Source organism: Giraffa tippelskirchi, chromosome 11 (assembly GCF_054371585.1).
Source record: "Giraffa tippelskirchi isolate mGirTip1 chromosome 11, T2T-mGirTip1v1.2.pri, whole genome shotgun sequence".
Classification (NCBI taxonomy): domain Eukaryota; kingdom Metazoa; phylum Chordata; class Mammalia; order Artiodactyla; family Giraffidae; genus Giraffa; species Giraffa tippelskirchi.
Window position 1 is genome coordinate 59508560 of NC_137285.1, and position 21798 is coordinate 59530357.

The following is a 21798-nucleotide window of genomic DNA, read 5'->3' on the forward strand; positions in this document are numbered from 1 at the left end:
CAGCCTGATGCATTGACCAATTACAAAGTGCAGATTAAGTGCAAGAGAGTTGTGCAAGGAGCATGTTATCTATTTTGGAAGAAAAGACAAAAGCCTAAGTCAATTTTTTAAGTAAAATGCAAACAACTGTATGTCAGATGTCATAAGAAAGTCTGTGAGCTTTGTGAACTGAGATAAACCCGTGGGTATCAGCAGTTCACATGAAGATGAGATCACTGAAGACTGAGCAAGGAGCCAGGAGAGGCTCCAGAGAGACTTGAGCTGCTCCTGGAAGGGTGGGTGCAGGGCTAACAGTGAAATGGTGAATGACTGGTCTAGCACAAGCCTCAGCCAGTTAGAACTGGCTGCTGATCAGCATCCCCCTGCGGGAATACCAGTCCTGCATGGGTCAGATTGGCCCACTCAGAGGAACAGAGAAGCAGGCGGGTGAGAGACTGAGCAAAAGCAAATGAAAGAAAGTGAGAATGTGTGTGATTTGGGAAACAGCAAGTAGAAGGTGTGCTTGATTTAAGCAAAAGGCTAAATGTTATGCTGCTGAATTGGGAGAGCAGTGCTGACATATATACATTACCATGTGTAAAAACAGATAACTAGTGGGAAGCTGGTATAAAGCACAAGGAGCTCAGCTGGGTGCTCTGTGATGGCCTAGAGGGGTCAGGTGGGGAGGGTGGGAAGGAGGCTTACGAGGGAGGGGATATATGTATACATAGTTGATTCACTTCATTGTACAGCAGAAAGTGACACCACATTGTAAAGCAATTGTACTCCAATAATAAGACAAAATAAATTTTTTTAAAAAATGTTAATGTTATGTTGCAGAAATGGGCAACCAAATTTGTGAAGAGGGTACTGACATAGTTGATGTTGTGGAATTTAACTCCCATAAAGGCAAGGATTTGGTCTTTTTCCCTGCCCTATTCTCAGTGTCTTAATGAGAACCTAGTATGTAGAAGAGTTTCAAAAAATACTTGAAATTTCCCTGACTTACAGAATGGGAAGAAATATTTGCAAACCTGATATCTGGCAAGAGGTTAATATCCAAAATGCATAAAGAATTCATACAACTTTATAAAAAACAAGACAACTAACTCAACTAAAAAATGGGCAAAGGGCCTAAATACACATTTCCCCAAAGAAGATACACAAAAGGCCACCGAGTACATAATAAGATGTGCAACATCACTAGTCATTAGGGAAATGCACATTAAAAGCACTGTGAGATATCACCTTAGAATGGCCATATCAAAAATACTTTATAGATGTGGAGAAAAGGGACCTCTGCAGTTGTTTGGAGGGATTGTAAATTGGAAGAGCCACTGTGGAAAACAGTATGGAGAACCCTCAAAAAATTAAAACTACCATATGGTCTAACAGTTCCACTTCTGGGACTACAGCTAAAGGAAATAAAAACACTAACTCAAAAAGATATTTGCACCCCCATGTTCACAGCAGCACTATTTGTAATAGCCTACACAGGGAAGAAACCTAAGTGTCCATCAATGGATGAACGCATAAAGAAGTTATAAATAGTGAAATTTTATTCAGTCATAAAAACTAAGAAACCATTTGTGACACAGATGAACCTTAAAGGCATTATGCCAAGTGAAACAAGTCAGGCAGAGAAAGAGAAATACCGTATGATTTTATTTACATGTATATGAAATTTTAAACAAAAATTTGCAGAAAAATAGATCAGACTTGTGGTTACCAAATGCTGGGAGCAGTAGGGGGAATGAGACGGGGGATTGAAGGAAGGTGGTAAAAGGTATAAACTTCCAATTATAAGATAAATAAGTACTGGGGCTACAAGGTACAACATAATTATAGCTAACTGTTGTAGCATATGGGCTTCCCAGGTGACTCAGTGGCAAAGAATCTGTCTGCCACTGCAGAAGACGCAGGAGACATGGGTTCGACCCCTGGGTTGGGAAGATACCCTGGAGGAGGAAATGACAACCCACTCCAGTACCATTGCCTGGAAAAACCCATGGACAGAGGAGCTTGGCAGGCTACAGTGCATGGCGGCGCAAATAGTTGTATACAACTGAGTGACTGAGCACACATGTTGTAGAATATATAGGAAAGTTATTACAAGAATAAGCCCTGAGAATTCTCATCACAAGGAGAAATTTTTCCCTTTGTTTCTTTTCTGTTTTTTGAATCTGTAAGAGCAGACAGATGTGAGTGGAACCTATTATGGTCATCATTTCACAGTATATGTGAATGATACCATTATAGTACATGCCTTAAACTTATACAGTTATGTCAATTACTTCTCAATAAAACTGGCAAATAAATAAACAAAAATTTGTGAAATGACAAACATGCTAGACATGTTTGTCTAGCTAGACAGGGATGCCCCACCTTCCCATGTCTCCTTGAGCATATCTGTGATACAACTTAAGGCTCTCCTAAATCAGGTTACAGGGATGCCAAGGGTTTCTAATTCCATTTCTATATAGATATAAGGCAAGCAGAAGGAGCAATGGTATTTCCCTAACTTATCTCCTTAGCTTGTCCTTCCAAAGATAAAGCTTATGACTTTATCGTGATAGCCTATATAATTAAGTATTTTGTTGTTTGATGTTTAGTCACTAAGTTGTGTCCGACTCTTTGCGACCTCATGGACTGTAGCCTACCAGGCTCCTCTGTCCATGGGATTTTCCAGGCAAGAATACTGGAGTGGGTAGGCATGTCCTTCTCCAAGGGACCTTCCCGACCCAGAGATCGAACCCGCATCTCCTGCATTGCAGGAGGACTCTTTACCACTGAGCCACTGGGGAAGACCATAATTAAGTATCCTGGTGGGTGAAAAACTGCCCTATGGTACTCAGTAGGACTTGGGGAAACAGGTTTAGAGATTTATGTGGGTAGTTTCAGCAGCTGATATACGAATGAATGAGAGAAAATCTTCATTTTCTACCCCCAATTTTCTCTCACTGGCCCTTCATCCAAATCCTAGCTGTCAAGCACATGTTGACTCTATGCCCACTTCTCCATATAGAAATTGTCCCTATATCCATCCAGTTGCTTAAGCCATAAAACTTTTGATTCCTCCTGTACTTTTACCTTACATATCCAATCCATCAAGTTTTCTACATTTTAACTTCAAAATATATCTCCCCATCTCCCCCCTCTCCCAGTCACCCTCTGTCAAATATGCTGGCAGCAAACAACAGGAATGAGAAAACAGGAAGGCAAGCTGGCAAAAAAAAAAAAAACAAGAAAAAGGTCTTAACTATTAATAGGTCCGAAGTAACAAGGCCAATATTAGGCACCTACAGTGGGTAAAATGGTATACCAGAGAGTAGGAGAATAAAAAATTCATAATTACTTAAATAAAACTATGAACCAAATTAGTCAGAGGGCCATAAGATGAGTTGGAAAGGAAATACCCTATGAATTCATGATCATGAATATCAGACAAGCTGGGATCCCAGGGACGCGTACAACAGCAGGAAGCATGTGGAGTAACACTCCTTTCCTGGCACAAACCCTTCCTCTGCTTCTCTAATTAACTTGGATTAATATATCTCTCAGAGTCAGGAAGTGGGAAGGAAGAGGACATAACTGACTCATTAGGATCTTACTGCAGCTGACGCAGACATCAGAGTCTTGGGCCACTACAGAGACAGCAAACTTGGATTTCAGTCCTCACTGTTCCTTGGCAGTATGTGACCTCCATCAAACCACTGAACCTCACCGAATCCACCGTCTTGTCCAGAAGTGAAGGATTTAAAATAGACACACCATTTTACATTTGTTCTCTATGTCTGTGTCTCTATGCTTTGTAAATAAGAGTGGCTATACCAAGTTTTTCAGATTTCACATATATGTGTTAATATATGATATTTGTTTTTCTCTTTCTGATTCACTTCACTCTCTATGACAGCCTCTAATGGGGAAAGCGGGGGTGGGGTGAATTGGGAGATTGGGATTGACATATACACACTATTGATACTGAGCCATATCCAATAAGCTATAGAGTTTTTCTGTAATGTTAGGGTTTCAATCTGGAGAATTACAAAGTATAAAATAGATAGGGCTTCCCAGGTGGTGCTAGTGGTAAAGGAACCGTCTGCCAATGCAGGAGACATAAGACTCAGGTTCAATCCCTGGGTTGGGAAGATCCCCTGGAAGAGGGCATGACAATCCATTCCAGTATTCTTGCCTGGAGAATCCCATGGACAGAGGAGCCTGGCGGGCCACCGTCCGTAGGATCACAAAGAGTCAGACGTGACTGAAGCGACTAAGTACACACACATAAAAGAGATGCCTAATGAGAACCTACTGTGTAGCATAGCAGACTCTCTGCTCAGCGCTCTGGGGGGACCTACCTCTGAAGGGAATACAAAAACGAGGAGATATATGTATACGTATAGCTGATTCACTTTGCTATACAGCAGAAACTAACACAAGATTGTAAAGCAACTATACTCTGATAAAGTTTTAAATAAAGTCAAAAAAATAAAATAAAAATAGATACACAATCTTAAAAGACTAGTTTCAACCTACGTTTGAAGGAACTCTTTCTGAAGCCAATGAGGACAACAGAGGAAAGCCTGGCTGTCCTCATGGAAGAGGGTCTCAGAGCCTCTCCAGGTAGAAGCACCTGTCACTGCACCCACCCCAACCCCAACACTCCAGGATTCAAGAAGCCCAGTCAATGATTTCACAGATGTCTTCTGCCTGTAGGATTCAACTGTTTCAGAAACAGACATTATGTTCTACTTCCTTGTGGGCTTGTACCAACACAGACACTAACTAAGAGATCACAAATATCCTGGCTTTACATAAAATATTTCTTTACAAAAGAAAGCTATTAATTTCACTGAAGTTCTCAAGTCATTAAAAAGAAGCTAAACTGAGAAGCCTCTCATATTATAATGTTTTCAAATATCTTTTTCCCTAAAATATAGTAATTGTTTCAACTTTTGCCTCAATGTGTAAAAGAAAACTGGCCCTTCTGAGCCATATCCAATCAACTATGGCGTTTGTCTGTAATCTTAGGGTTTTAATCTAGAAGATTACAAAGTAGGATTTGGCAATACAGGAAAACATACACAGAGTGTTACTGAGCGTCAATACCAGCAGGAGACAACGGGCTGGAGAGGGAGAGAGAAGACAGTGGTTCCATGGTGGTGAAGTGAAGTAACTGCGGGGCGGGGGGTTCTGAAAGGGAAACAACATCCCATGCAGCCACTCCCGGAAAGGACCCATTGGGAGAGCAGCACTGATACACACACACACACACACACACACACACACACACACACACACACACACACACACAATGGGCTTCCCTGGTAACTCAGATGGTAAAGAATCTGCCTGCAGTGCAGGAGACCTGGGTTCGACCCCTGGGTCAGGAAGATCCCCTGGAGAAGAGCATGCCTACCCACTCTAGTATTCTTGCCTGGAGCATTCCTTGGACAGAAGAGGTGGGCTACGGTCCATGGGATCGCAAAGTCAGACATGACTGAGCGACTAACACACACAAATACCCAGGAGGGACAAATTGGGAGAGTAGCACTGATATATACACACTACCATGTGTAAAATAGATAGCTGGTGGGAAGCTTCTGTATAGAACAGGTGCTCAGCTTGGTGCTCTGTGGTGACTTAGGGGGTAGGATGGGACAAGGAGGTTCAAGGGGGAAAGGATATATGTATACATATGGTTGAGTCACATTGTTGTATAGCAGAAACTAACACACATTGTTAAGCAATTATACTCCAATAAAAATAAATTAAAAAAAAATTTTAAATGAGATCAACTACTAGAGGGAACTGAAAGTTTGAATTTTAGTCCCTGTGTCTTCTAAAATCATAAGCACAAGCAAAATATATACAATATATATTTTGCAAATCAATGAAAAAGACAAATCTAACGTGAAAGTAAGCAAGCAATTGTAATAGACTCTTTGCAAATGGAATTTCCTAGTAGGAAATCAGCATGTAAAAAAAAAATGTTTCAAATTCATCAGTCATCAAGGAAACATGAAGTAAAGCTACAACCACCACATACCCAAACAAATAGCTTTAACAAAATGCTAAGGGTTGACAAGAATATATAGAAATATTCATACACTACCTGTCAGAGCATAAATTGGTAATCTTTAGAAAACTATTAGGCAATATCTTCAAAATCTAAATGTGTACCTAAGTGAGACCCAGCCCTCCCACACCCAACAGAAATACTGTTTAATGTATACAGAAAAACACATATAGGAATGATCGTAGCACTACCATGTTGTCACAGCTAAAAACTGGAAGCAACTCAAATGTCCACTGACAATAAACAAACTGCAGCTTTTTCACATGATGGAGTGTTTCATAGCACCAAGAATGAACTGCTATACACAAGATACAACTGATTCTCATGTACATAATCTTGAGAGAAAGAAATCAGCATCAAGAGGACATAGGGGGCTTCCCTGGTGGCTCAGTGGTAAAAAAATCCACCTGCCAGTGTGTAAGACATGGATTGGATCCCTGATCCCAGAAGATACCACATGCTATGGAGCAACTGAGACCACGCACCACAAATATGGAGCCTGTGTTCAAGAGTCCAGGAACCACAACTACTGAAGCCCACACGCCCTAGAGCGCAGGCTGCAACAAGAGAAGCCGCTGCAATGAGGAACCCGCCTATCACAGCTAGAGAGTAGTAGCCTGCAGCTCATCACAACTAGAGAAAAGCCCACACAGCAACGAAGACCCAGTAGAGCCAAAAACAAATAAATAAATACATAACATGGTATTTTTAAAAATTAGACACATGGTATGTTTTCATTAATACAAACTTCAAAAACAGGCACAATTTACTAACAGAAAAACAAGATACTAGTATCTTCCTTTGGAGGAAGACTTGTGTCTGAGGGTGGCACAGGGGGTGAGGGCTCTGGGGTGCTGGAAATGTTCTATTCATCACTGGATGGCAGTCATACAGGTGTGTTCACTTCCTGACTACGCCTTGAGCTGTGCACTTAGGAATAGTGCCCTTCTCTGATTATTTGCTACATATCAATTTAAATTTATTTAACAGTAAAAATTTAATTTTAATTCTTAATTGTTAGTTTTTCAAAATAACCTATTAGAACTGAAAACACTACCTTCGTCATTAGGGGTAGTTTCATATCTCCTCCTTTTACTCTTCCTCAAAAGAAATATGAAGCACAGAGCTTTGCTAAAAGCTAACAATATGCTAGACTATAAGCCCATCAGAGTAGAAACTAGTTTTTTAAATTCCTTTTATGTCTTCCGTAAGACTGAGCACATGGCTAGCCAAGCAACAAGTACCACATAAAAAGCAGCTGATTTGAATTCCTGTAGGGAAGTCCTGAAATATGACACTCTACTTAGTTTTCAGAGTTCTGAGAATTTATTTATAAATGTCACTTCTACTAAAGTTTACGTATAACTTACCATGATCTTCTGCAGTGTGGATAATGGACTTTGCTTGTTTAATCTTATGTACCTAGTTATCTCGATTGAAAGACCATAACTATCCAAATGAGAAAAGAAGTTAATTACTTTACTTTGGCCCAAAATGAGTGCCAGTCTCACACACACACACACACACACACACACACACAGCTATGCCTTCAAAGATAACTGAGGCATGTTGCAACTCTTTTTCTTATGATTTTCACAGATTGAAACAGTGCTGTTATAAAAGTACATTCTCTCAGCTATTAATCACACATGCCTTAAATAGGAGCCATTAACATTTTATAAATAACAATAAAGAGTGAAAACTTGATTCATAAAGCAATTCCTGCTGAGATGCTTGGGACACTATATAAACAGACAACAATGAAAACACCATAAAGTTAATTACCACAAATTAAATAATATAAATTAAGGGCAAAAACTGTTAAACTGCTGCAATGTAATTTTGCTGTGCTCAGAAATACTAATTGATGTTAAAAAGCAAGATCTAGAAATCTGAGAAAAAGCATGAAGTACTGTAAATCCTTGCATACATTTCAGATTTTCTCTTTCTCAAATGACCTTATAAAAAAAACAAGATAAATATTGGACTTCCCTGGTGGTCCAGTGGCTAAGATTCTGAGCTCCTATTGCAGGGGTGTGGATTCCATCCCTGGTCAGTGAACTAAGATTCTGCATGCCTCATGACACAGCAAAAAAAACAACAAAAACAAAAGAAAACAAAAAACTAGCTAATATTAACAGACAATGAAATGGTTTTGGAGAGCTTACATTTAAAGAACAGGTTTCAGTAATACAATTTTTAAACTGAAAACAATTTTACGACTTTTCAACTTACTGTTCAGTCACTCAATAACATCAGACTCTGCAACGCCATGGACTGCAGCATGCCAGGCTTCCCTTTCCTGCACTATCTCCCGGAGTTTGCTCAAATTCATGACCATAGAGTCGATGATACCATCCAACCAGCTCATTTTCTGTTGCCCCCTTCTCCTCCTGCCCTCAATCTTTTCCAGCATCAGGGTCTTTTCCAATGAGTCAGCTGTTCCCATCAGGTGGCCAAAGTATCTGAGCTTCAGCTTCAGCATCAGTCTTTCCAGTGAAAATTCAGGGTAGAATTGCTGTCCAAGGGACTCTCAAGAGTCCTCTCCAGCACCACAGTTCAAAAGCATCAGTTCTTCGGTGCTCAGCCTTCTTTATGGTTCAACTCTCACATCCATACATGACTACTGGAAAAACCATGGCTTTGACTAGATGGATCTTTATTGGCAAAATGATATTTCTGCTTTTTAATATGCTGTCTAGCCTTGTCATACCTTTTCTTCCAAGGAGCAAGCATCTTTTAATTTCATGGTTGCAGTCACCATCTGCAGTGATTCTGGAGCCTAAGAAAATAAAATTTGTCACTGTTTCCATTGTTTCCCCATTAATTTGCCATGAAGTGATGGACCAGATGCCATGATCTTTATTTTTTGAATGTTGACTTTTAAGCCAGCTTTTCCACTCTCCTCTTTCACCTTCATCAAGAGGCTCTTTAGTTCCTCTTCGCTTTCTGCCATAAGGGTGGTTTATCTGCATATCCAAGGTTACTGATATTTTTCCCAGCAATTTTGATTCCAGCTTGTGATTCATCCAGCCCAGCATTTCCCATGATATACTCTGCATATAAGTTAAATAAGCAGGGTGACAATATACAGCCTTGAGCTGCTCCTTTCCCAATTTGGAACCAGTCTGCTGTTCCATGTCAGGTTCTAACTGTTGCTTCTTGACCTGCATACAGGTTTCTCTCAGGAGGCAGGTAAGGTGATCTGGTATTCCCAACTCTTAAAGAATTTTTCATAGTTTGTTATGTTCCACACAGTAGGTGTTTTTTGGAATTCCCTTGCTTTTTCTATGATCCAGAGGATGTTGGCAATTTGATCTCGGATTCCTCTGCCTTTTCTAAATACAGCTTGTACATCTGGAAGTTCTCAGGTCACATAGCCTAGCTTGAAGGATTTTGAGCATTACTTTGTTAACATGTGGTGCAATCATGCGGTAGTTTAAATATTCTTTGGCAATGCCCCTCTTTGGGATTGGAATGAAAACTGACCGTAGTCCTGAGGCCACTGCTGAGTTTTCCAAATTTGCTGACATATTGAGTACAGCACTTTAATAGTACCATCTTTTAGGATCTGAAATAGCTCAGCTGGAATTCCATCACATCCTCTAGCTTTGTTTGTAGTAATGCTTCCTAAGGCCCACTTGACTTCACACTAGGATGTCTGGCTCTAGGTAAGTGACCACACCACCATAGTTATCTGAGTCATTAAGACCTTTTTTGTACAGTTCTTCTGTGTATTCTTGCCACCTCTTCATAATCTCTTCTATTAGGTCCATAGGTTCTATCTCTGTCTTTTATTGTGCCCATATTTGCATGAAATATTCCCTTGCTATCTCTAATTTTCTTGAAGAGATATCTAGTCTTTCCCATTCTATTGTTTTCCTCTATTTCTTTGCACTGATCGCTGAAGAAGGCTTTCTTATCTCTCCTTGCTATTCTTTAGAAATCTGCACTCAGATGGGTGTATCTTTCTCTTCAACTAAACTCCAATAAAGACTTCAAAAAAAAAAAACAAAAAAGAAAGAAAGTGTTTCAAGGTCATGTTGGTCAACATAATGAAATAAGAAATGAGGAATTCCAGGGAATTATAGGCCTCTTGAGTCCTATACATGTATGTAGATTATATTCTATAAAGGATTAAAAGAAAAATAAGAGACAGGAAGTGAGGGTAAGGGAGAAGTAGGTATAGTATTTTGTCTACTACATGGGATAACTTTAGAAACTTGAAGTATCTCTCAAAGAGCCAAAAATGTCCACCATTACCATATCGTTGATGCATACAACATCTAGCAATTATATCCTTCCAGAAATAAACCTCTGAGAGGGATGACACATTGAAAAACAAATATCAAAACATACACCTTTTGCTTACAAATGCCTAATTGAAAGCTTTTCCCTATGGAATGAAATAGGCATAAACAAGGTAGAGATGTACTTGCAGTCATCTTCGAGAACCAGAGATAAAGATAAATATAGAGTGGTAATGGGACTAAAGCTATGGATGCTGTCCAATTCCTCAGGACAGGCAGAAGCAACCTGGAGTTCAGCTCCATTGGGACCGCCAGAACTCAGTGTAAGTCCTGTGTGAGAGAAGGAATCAGGGCCAGGCCACTCAAAACCAACTGAGAAGAGACAAAAAATACAACATCCAACTCTCACTTGGGCAGAAGGGCTTCCCTTGTGGTTCAGCTGGTAAAGAAGCTGCCTGTAGTGCAGAAGACCTGGGTTCAATTGCTGGGTTGGGAAGATCCCCTGGAGAAGGGAAAGGCTACCCACTCCAGTATCCTGGCCTCGAGAATTCCATGGACTGTATAGCCCATGGGGTTACGAAGAGTCAGACATGACTGAGCGACTTTCACACATATACATATATATTCAAGAGAGGCAAAAGATACACACATGCATGTGCATGCGTGCTAAGTTACTTCAGTTGTGTCCAACTCTTTGCGATGCTATGGACTACAGCCCACCAGGCTCCTTTGACCATGGGATTCTCCAGGCAAGAATATTGGAATGGGCTCCGTGCCTTCCTCCAGTGGATCCTCCTGGACCCAGGGGGCAAATCCATGACTCTTACGTTTCCTGCATTGGCAGGCTGGTTCTTTACCACAAGTGCCACCTGGGAAGCCCAAAAGAGACACACATATCTCACCATTAGGACCCAACCACACCAGACACTGGTTTGAGACAGGATTTGAAATGTCAGTATCACAGGATTCCCAAAGGACCAACACAGACCTGGTTCTGGAATGGGAAATAGTAGCAACTATAATACTGTGAATCAAAAAGTATTGAAAGTATAAGTAAATAACATATAAAAATACAATAAAACTTCCTACTTCACATAAGCCTGAAAATTACTATAAAAGATTTTTGAAATTACAAAACACACATCCAAAACTAACATTAGGAAAGACAACCAATAATATCAACAATTGGGATAGTAATTAACTCCACAGAATATAAATGTGAAATAAAAAGGTAAACAATAAAAGAATTTAAAATAAGTGGGTTAAAACTCCACCAAGAGACAGAGGAGAAAATAATATTCCTTTGAAAGACATAAAAATGTGAAACAAAGTAGCCAGATATAAAATAGGGATATATAAAAAAGAAACAATCAGAGCGCTTAATATAAAAATATAGCAACTTCCCTGGTGGTGTAGTGGCTATCCCTAGATCAGGAATATCCCGTGGAATAGGAAATGGCAACCAACTGCAGTCTTCTTGCCTGGAAAATCCAATAGACATGAGAGCTTGGTGGGCTACAGTCCATGGGGTCGTGAAGAGTCAGACACAACTGAACACACATGCACTTTTTAAAAGACTTTCTGTATTTGGTTCCTACAAACTTCCACTGTCCTAGATTTTCTGTTTCCCTCCCCTTACCTCCTCTTCAGTCTCTTTTACTGGACACTCCTCATCTCACTGACCTCAAAATATCAAAATGTCCCAATCAGACCTTGAATCTCTTTTCCATCACAAATACTTACTTTGTCAGTTCATCCAGACTCATGGCTTTATACACCAATCTCTACATTGATGACTCACAAACGTTCAAAGTGGTCCTGTCCCCTCGGCTTTTTCACATGTCCATTTAGATGTCATAAAGGCATGTCTCATTTTATTTATCAAAACTGAGCTCCTAATCTTCCTTGGACAATTTTCCTGAACTCAGCAAATGATAACATCACCCCTCTTCAGTTACTGAGGCCAAACTAGCAAACTTGACTCTTCTCTTTTTGTATATCCCACATCCTATTCATGAACATATCCTTTCAGCAATACTTTAAAATATATTCAGAAATCTGAGGGCTTCCCTGGTGGCTCAGTGTTAAAGAATCCACCTGCCAATGCAGGAGACACAGGTTCGTTCCCTGATCCAGGAGGATCCCACATGCCAAGGAGCAACTAAGCAGGTGAGCCACAGCTTCTGAGCCTGTGCTCTAGAGCCCAGAAGACACAACTGCTGAAGCCTTCGATCCCTAGAGCTCGTGCTCTCTAACAAGAAAAACCACTACAGTGAGAAGCCTGTGCACTGCAACTAGAGAGTAGCTCCCACTCACCACAACTAGAGAAAAGTCTGCACGCATCAAGGAAGACCCAGCACTGCCAAAAACAAATAAAACTTTTTTAAGAAGAAATCTGATAGTTTCACACCACCTGCACTGTGAACACTCTAGGTCAAGCCATCATTGTCTCTCACCTGAATTATTATATTAGCCTGTACTTCTCTAACTGATCTGTTTGATTCTACTCGATATCCTCCATATCTATTCCCTAGCCCATATCCTAGTTTATTGCCACTCCAGCAACCAGAGTTACTCCACTAAACACTAGGGCAGATCATGCCCTCCATTCAAAACCCACTGATGACTTCCAGACTCAGAGTAAGAATGGAAGCTGTTACAATGGCTTACAGAGCCCTACATAATGTTACCCCACTGACTTCATGAAAATAAAGTTTTTCATGAAAATGAGCCCCTTGTTCATTCTCTGCAGATACACTCTCCTCCTTGGGGCTCTGATCGGGCCAGGATGGCCCCCACCTGAAGATATTTGCATTTACTATTTGCTGTTGTGAAATATCCTTCTTTCAAACCTCCACCAAGTGCCAACCACTCATTTTGCAAGGGTATGCCCTCCCTAGCCCCCTCTTTGGTATGTTTTCCTCCTTAGCACTGCTACTGCTATTTAGCAGACTGTGTGTTTTACTTATTTACTATGAATCTCCACAGCAGAGACTACTAGCTGACCCCCAAATGTGTCTTGTCTTCCTCCTGGGCCCATGGGCGAACTAGCTTTCCCAGGCAACCCTGAAGTTAAATGTGAAAAAGTGACTACATTCTAATCATAAGGACCTAGGCCAAAGTGAAGGTGCCACTTCCAGGCCTGGTCCGTGAAAACCTCTCATGCGATCCCCCATGCTTTTCTCCCTCTCTGGCTGCTGTTAATAGAATGTTGGGACCCCAGGACCACATGGAACCACAGGGGGCATGGTCACTGGGACTTCCCTGGTGGTCCAGTGGCTAAGAATCCACATTCTAATGCAGGGGACTCGAGTTTGATCCCTGGTTGGTGAACTAGGATCCCACATGCCTCCAGGCACTGCCGTGCTCTAAGCCTGCATGCTCTAGAGCAGACACACGGCAACAAAGACCCAACGCAGCCAAAGATGTCACAGCCACAAGGAAGAAGAAGCCTGGATCTTGAGAGATGCCTAACTTGCCACAGGAGATAATCTGATAAATAGAAAATAAAACTGCAAGGCACTGAGTCAGTAATAATCAGGGGTTTGATATGACAGTAGCTAACTTGATCTTAGCCAACACATTCACTTGCTGGCTAAAAGATCAACAAGAGCAGGGATTTTTGATTGCTTTATACACTGATGAATCCCCAGTGTCTAGAACACTGCTGCTGCTGCTGCTGCTGCTGCTAAGTCGCTTCAGTCGTATCTGACTCTATGCAACCCCGTAGACTGCAGCCCACCAGGCTCCACCGTCCCTGGGATTCTCCAGGCAAGAATACTGGAGTGGGTTGCCATTTCCCTCTCCAATGCATGCATGCATGCTAAGTTGCTTCAGTCGTGTCCAACTCTGTGAGACCCTATGGACAGCAGCCCTTCAGGCTCCTCTGTCCACAGGATTCTCTAGGCAAGAATACTGGAGTGGGTTGCCATTTCCTTCTCCAGTCTAAAACACTATCAATCAATCAATAAATATTTGAAGAATAATGGGTAAAAACTTAAATTCTCACACAGAGAAAAGAGAGGCCATCTAGAAAAGGATGACAACTATGACAAGACTTCTCAGCAGCAGTGATTATTGATGGAAGACAAATAGTATCTTAAAACAGCTGAGGGAAAATAGCAATAAATATAAAATTCAGAATCGATCTAAACTATCTTGCAAAAGTGAGAACAAAATAAAGACTTCAGAAATACTAAGTCTAAGAAATCTCTCTCTCTCTCACATACACACACACACACACACACACACACACACACAAGATGTTATAGGATAGACTTCAATAAGAAAAAAGTGAATCCAAAAGGAATAAATGGGATGCAAAAAAAGGTAAGCAGAGAAATTTGATAAAGTACATTTATAAATTCAAATAACTATTACATATAAAAACAAAAGTGTAGTTAATATGAATTTTTTTCATGTGGAACTAAAATTTGAAATATAATAAATAGGAAGAGAAGGGAAGACACAGAATGGAACCATTTTCAGGGGACTAAGAGTCCAGTGTCCTGGTTTTGCTTGGGAAAAGAATAAATATACTGAGTAATTTTTTAAGAAAAAAAAGTAGAGACAAATATTTCCATTAACATGTTAAAGCTAACTCTAATAATAGACATATAATGTAATAAATAGACATATAAAGTATAGCTCTCAAACTAACAGAGGAATCATATAGTAACTATTGAAAACATTATCAAGACAAAGAAAGCAAAAGATTAGAAAAAGAAGCAAAAAAGGGGGAACTGTAAGCAGAAACCTAAAATAAAAATGTTACCATATTGTTACCAAAATGTTACCATAAATATAAATTGCCAATGGTACCATAAATATGGGGCTTCCCCAGTGGCTCAGTGGTTAAGAATCTGCCTATGATGCAAAAGACATGAAGGAGGCATGGGTTTGACCCCTGGGTCGGGAAGATTCCCGAGAGAAGGAAGTGGCTACCCACTCCAGTATTCTTGCCTGAGAAATCCCATGGACAGAGGAGCCTGGCAGGCTACAGTCCACAGAGTCACAAAGAGTCAAACATGACTTAGTGACTAAACAACAACAACCATAAATATAAACAGATTACATTCATCTATTAACAGACAATGATTGTCAAATAAGATAATGTAAATAAAACTAAAGTGTCGACTATAAAAGACATATTTAAAAACAAAGAATATAAGAAAGATTGAAAACTCATGAAAAATACTTGCTAGTAAATAAGAATTTAAAAAACTGTTGTAGTACTGGTGAAAGTGAAAGTGAAGTCGCTCAGTCGTGTCTGACTCTTTGCGACCCCATGGACTGTAGCCTACCAGGCTCCTCTTTCCATGGGATTTTCCAGGCAAGAGTACTGGAGTTGGCTGCCATCCTTCTCCAGGAATCTTCCCAACCCAGGGATTGAACCTGGGTCTCCTGCATTGCAGACAGATGCTTTACTGTCTGAGCCACCAGAAAAAAAACAGACACTAGATCAAAAATTATTAATAGTAATAAGAATGAAGAGGTACACTAAATCATGATTAAGGGAACAATACTTCAGGAAGATAGGAAAACCATGAATCTATATATACCTAACAAAACAGCTCCAAACTTTTAAAATTTGTATTGGAGTACAGTTGACTTAGGGCTTCCCTTGTAGTTCAGTTGGTGAAGAATCTGCCTGCAGTGCAGGAGACCCAGGTTTTACCCCTGGGTTGGGAAGATCCCCTGGAGAAGGAAATGGCAACCCACTCCAGTATCCTTGCCTGGAAAATCTTATGGACAGAGGAGCCTGGTGGGCTGCAGTCTATGGGGTTGCAAAGTGTTGGGCATGACTGAGCGACTAACACTTATTTACTTACAGTTGATTTACAATGTTGTGTTACTTTCAAGTGCACAGCAAAGTAAATCAGTTATACATATACAAATATCCACTCTTTTTAAAATTCTTTTCCCATATAGATCATTACAGAGTATTGAGAAGAGTTCTCTGTGCTACACAGTAGATCCTTATTAGTTATTTATGTTATATATAGTAGTGTGCATATGTCAATCTCAATCTCCCAAGTTATCCCTTCTCCCCCTAATAGCTCCAAACATTTAAGTAACAGAATTACAAGAAAGAAACTAATAAAATGACAATTAGACAGGGAGATTTGAACATACCACTATTAGCAACACAGGTCAAGTAAGTAAGAATAGAAATGTAATATTAGATACATGTTTGATCTATTTTGATAATCCAACACAAATAGAGAAAACACATTCTTTAAACAACATATAGGGCACTAAATATTTTTCTGCCACAAGAAATGTCTCAATAAATGTTTGAATAATACAACTGTTCAGTACAGTTCAGTTGCTCAGTTGGGTCCGACTCTTTGCGACCCCATGGACTGCAGCACGCCAGGCCTCCCTGTCTATCACCAATCCCTAGACTTTACTCAAACTCATATCCATTGAGTCGGTGATACCATCCAACCATCTTATCCTCTGTTGTCCCCTTCTCCTCCCGCCTTCAATCTTTCCCAGCATCAGGATCTTTTCAAATGAGTCAGTTATTCACACCAGGTGGCCAAATTATCAGAGTTTCAGCTTCTACATCAGTCCTTCCAATGAATATTAAGGACTGATTTCCTTTAGGATGGACTGGCTGGATGTTCCAGAAGTTCAAGGGACTCTCAAGAGTCTTCTCCAACACCACAGTTCAAAAGCATCAACTCTTCGGCACTCAGCTTTCTTTGTAGTCCAACTCTCACATCCATACATGACTACTGGAAAAACCAGAGCCTTGACTAGACAGACCTTTTGTACAATTGTTACAAGTTAATAATAAAGATTTTAAGTGTATTCCTGAATTATTAAAAGTAGATCAAAATGGAAATCATAAATATTTAGAACAAGAGTAGATAAAAACAACAAATTAGACCTGTGGAATGCAAACCAAGTAGTAACTTTTGTTTCCTTAAATATATTTATTAAACAAAATAAGTATTTATTATAGTTAAATAGTCAACTTTAACAGATACAGAACAAAAAATCATTAAACTCAAAGAAAGAAGAATAAAGAAACTAATAGAGGTATGAGAAGAAAAAAAAACAGAAAACAACTGCAAAAAAATGAAAAAGGGCAGCAGTCCTAAGATGGTGGAGGAATAGGACAAGGAGACCACTTTCTCCCCCACAAATTCATCAAAAGATCATTTGAATGCTGAGCAACTTCCACAAACCAACTTCTGAATGCTGGTGGAGGACACGAGGCACCCAGAAAGGCAGCCCATTCTCTTCGAAAGGAGGTAGCTGCTGCTGCTGCTAAGTCGCTTCAGTCTGGAGGGACAAAATACTTAGGGATGGAGACCCGTCCTGGAGAGGGAGTCATGAAGGAGGAAAAGTTTCCAAACACCAGGAAACCCTCTTACCAGTGGGTCTGTGGGGAGTTTTGGAATCTCAGAGGGCAACATAACCGGGGGGTAGGCGGGGGGCGGGGGGGGGGGAACCACAGATTATGCACCTAACCACAACTCCCAGCAAAGAAGTAGCCTAGATGCCCTCATCTGCCACCAGCAAGCCGGGGCTGAACAAGGAGGCGCAGGCTGCATTGCTTAGGGTAAGGCCTGGGCCTGAATGCCCTGAGGACAATCTGAGGGAGCCAACGTGAGATAGCAACCCTAACTGTGGGAAAGCCAGAGAGAGAGAAGGGGGAAAAAAAAAAGGAGAGAGAGAGAACTTTTCCGGGAAAAGCTCTAACCTAAGGCACTGCCGGGCCCGCTCACAGAACAAAGGATTGAGCAAATACCAGAGGAGAGCTAGCCAGCTGCAGACTGGCCCATCTCCCTGCTGGAGGCAGAGAGGTAGGGGGTGACAGCCATAGCCGGAAAGGGGCAATCTCAGCCCCAGAGACAGCATCCTCTACCAAACTGCGAGCAGGCTCCCACTTGCTAACCAAGTCTTCCTGGGATCCTGGACAGGTGACATTGCCAGGAGGGTTGCAGCCAGAGATCAGCTCCCCAGAGGAGAGACATGGCACACCTGAGATGCCGCTCCCACTGAACACCCAGGAAACTGAGCAGCTGGGACCAGGGAGGTGATAAGATGCACCGCCCACCTGGGGAGAGTGCGCTCGCCAAGCACCTGGTCGCCTGAGCTGTTTGGACCTGGGAGGGGCACAAAACGCAGGCCCAACCGAGTCTGTGCCTTTGTGGAGTACCCGAGAACCTGAACCTGAGCAGCTTAGACCTGGGAAATGCAAGCAACCCAGGGCCTGCTTTAGACAGTTCCCCTGCAGAGCAACCTGGAGCCTGAGCAGTGTAGACCGAGAAAGCACACACACCATGAGCGGGGGCAAACCCAGGGTGGCCCAGACACTGCCCTCCCACAGCACTCCCCACACACGCCAGTGATATTTGTTTGCAGTGTTCTTCCCTCCCCACAGCACAACTGAACAAGTGAGCCTAATTAAGTGACCACCTTCACTCCCTTGTGTCAGGGTGGAAATTAGACACTGAAGAGACTTGCAAACAGAGGAAGCCAAAATAAACAAAGAAGAGGGAACCACTTTGGAAGTGACAGGTGCAACAGATTAAAAACCTGTAGTTAGCGTTGACTAAGCATTGGAAGGGGCCTATAGACCTTGAGAAGAAGTATAAGCGGGAACAAGGAACTATCTAAAACTGAACTGACCCTACACTGCCCTCAACAGCTCCAGAGATATTCCTAGATATATCTTACTATTATCATGTTTTAATTCTTTTAATTTTTTTATTTTTAAGTTTTTATGACTCCTTTAATTTTCATTTTTATAAGCTTCTAGAATCTTGCCAAAAGACCCTATTTTTAAAGCAAATTTCATATATATATATATTTTTTTTTATAATTTCGTGATTTTGTTTTATATTTTTAATATTGTATTTTTGAGAGTCTAATCTCTATTATAGGTTTTTAATCTTTCCTTTTGGTATTTGTTATCAATTTTGTACTTTTAAGAATCTAAGCTTCAGTACCCATTTTTACTTAGGGATGTGATTACTGGCTTGATTGCTCTTTCCCCCTTTGATTCTCCTTTTTCTCCCCCAGGTCACTTCTATCTCCTCCCTCCCTCTTCTCTTCACTACTTAACTCTGTGAATCTCTTTGGGTGTTCCAGGCTGTGGAGAACACTTAGGGAACTGATTACTGGCTAGATTGGTCTCTCTCCTTTTGACTCCCCTTCTTTTGCTCCTAGTCACCTCTATCTCCTTCCTCTCTCTTCTCTTCTCTGTGTAACTCCGTGAACCTCTCTGAGTGTTCAGACTGTGGAGAGTACATAGGGAATTGGTTACTGGCTAGATTGTTCTCGCCCCTTTTGATTTCCCCTCTTCTCCTCCTGGCCACCTGTATCTCCCTCCTCCTTCTTCTCTTCTCCATGTAACTCTGTGAACCTCTCTGGGTGTCCCTCACTGTGGAGAATCTTTTCACCACTAACCTAGATGTTTATCATTGGTGCTGTATGGATGGAGAAGTCTTAAGTCTACCATAAGACTGAAAGCCAGAGGCAGGAGGCTTAAATACAAAACTTGAGAACCCTAGAAAACTCCCGACTTCAGGGAACATTAATTGACAAGAGCTCATCCAAAAGCCTCCATACCTACACTGAAACCAAGCTCTGCCCAAGAGCCAACAAGTTTCAGAGCAAGATATACCAAGCTAATTCTCCAGCAACACAGGAACATAATCTTGAGCATCAAAATACAGGCTGCCAAAAGTCACATCAAATCCACAGACACCAAAAAACTCACTACTGGACACTTCATTGCACTCCAGAGAGAAGAGATCCAGCTCCACCCACCAGAACTGATGCAAGCTTCCCTAACCAGGAAACCTTGACAAGCCACTCATCCAACCCCACCCACAGGGAGGAACCCCCACAATAAAGAGGAACCACAAACTTCCAGCATACAGAAAGGTCACCCCAAACACAGCAATCTAAACAAAATGAAAAGGCAGAGAAATACTCAGCAGGTAAAGGAACATGATAAATGCCCACCAAACCAAACGAAAGAGGAGGAGATAGGGAGTCTACCTGAAAAATAATTCAGAATAATGATAGTAAAGATGATCCCAAATCTTAAAAACAAAATGGGGTTACAGATGAATAGATTGGAGACAAGGATTGAGAAGATGCAAGAAATGTTTAACAAGGACCTAGAAGAAACAAAAAGGAGTCAATCAATAATGAATAATGCAATAAATGAGATCAAAAGCACTCTGGAGGGAATCAACAATAGAATAACTGAGGCAGAAGATAGGATACATTAGGTGAAAGATAGAATGGTGGAAATAAATGAAGCAGACAGGAAAAAAGAAAAAAGAATTAAAAGAAATGAGGGCAACCTCAGAGACCTCTGAGACAATGTTAACCACCCCAACATTCAAATCATAGGAGTCCCAGAAGAAGACAAAAAGAAAGGCCATGAGAAAATACTTGAGGAGATAATAGTTGAAAACTTCCCTAAAATGGGGAAGGAAAGAAACCTAGAGAGTTTCTTTCACCCTAGTCCAAGAAACCCAGAGAGTCCCAAATAAGATAAACCCAAAGCAAAACACCACAAGACACATATTAATCAAATTAATGAAGATCAAAGACAAAGACAAGTATAAAAAAGCAGCAAGGAAAAAGCAACAAATAACACATCCGTGGATTCCCATAAGGATAACAGCTGCTCTTTCAATAGAAACTCTTCAGGCCAGAAGGGGATGGCAGGACATGATTAAAGTGATGAAAGAGAAAAACCTACAACCCAGAATACTATATCCAGCAAGGATCTCATTCAAATATGAAGGAGAAATCAAAAGATTTACAGACAAGCAAAAACTGAGAGAATGCAGCACCACTAACCCAGCTCTTCAACAAATGCTAAAGGATCTTCTCTAGACAGGAAACACAGAAACGGTTTAAAAACTCAAACCCAAAACAACAAAGTAAATGGCAACAGGACCATACTTATCAATAATTACCTTAAATGTAAATGGGTTGAATGCCCCAACCAAAAGACAAAGACTGGCTGAATGGATACAAAAACAAAGCACCTATATATGCTGTCTACAATAGACCCACCTCAAAACAGGGACACATACAGACTGAAAGTGAAGGGCTGGAAAAAGGTATTTCATGCAAATAGAGACCAAAAGAAAGCAAGAGTAGCAATACTCATATCAGAAAAAATAGACATTGAAATAAAGGCCGTGACAAGAGACAAAGGACATGACATAATGATCAAAGGATAAATCCAAGAAGAAGATATAAGAGTAACAATTATAAATATATATGCACCCAACATAGGAGCACCACAATATATAAGACAAATGCTAACAAGTATGAATGGGGAAATTAACAGTAACACAATAATAGTGGGAGACTTTAATAGCCTACTCATACCTATGGATAGATCAACTAGACAGAAAATTAGCAAGGAAACACAAACTTTAAATGATGCAATGGACCAGATAGACCTAATTGATATCTATAGGACATTCCACCCCAAAA

At 40.8% G+C, this 21798-nt stretch overlaps 1 protein-coding gene across 31 annotated transcripts in view; it reads right to left on the reverse strand.

Moving 5' to 3' along the window:
- Positions 1–21798, reverse strand: part of IQCM (IQ motif containing M) — a 589121-nt gene that overhangs the window by 490129 nt on the left and 77194 nt on the right. For 2 of the 31 annotated variants that reach the window (XM_081544037.1, XM_081544022.1), the window contains exon 3: positions 11709–11789. The exons of the other annotated variants lie outside the window; for them this stretch is intronic. The gene's annotated coding sequence lies outside the window, so the exon portion shown is untranslated. The remainder of the gene's footprint in view (positions 1–11708; positions 11790–21798) is intronic. 31 annotated transcript variants of the gene reach the window in all.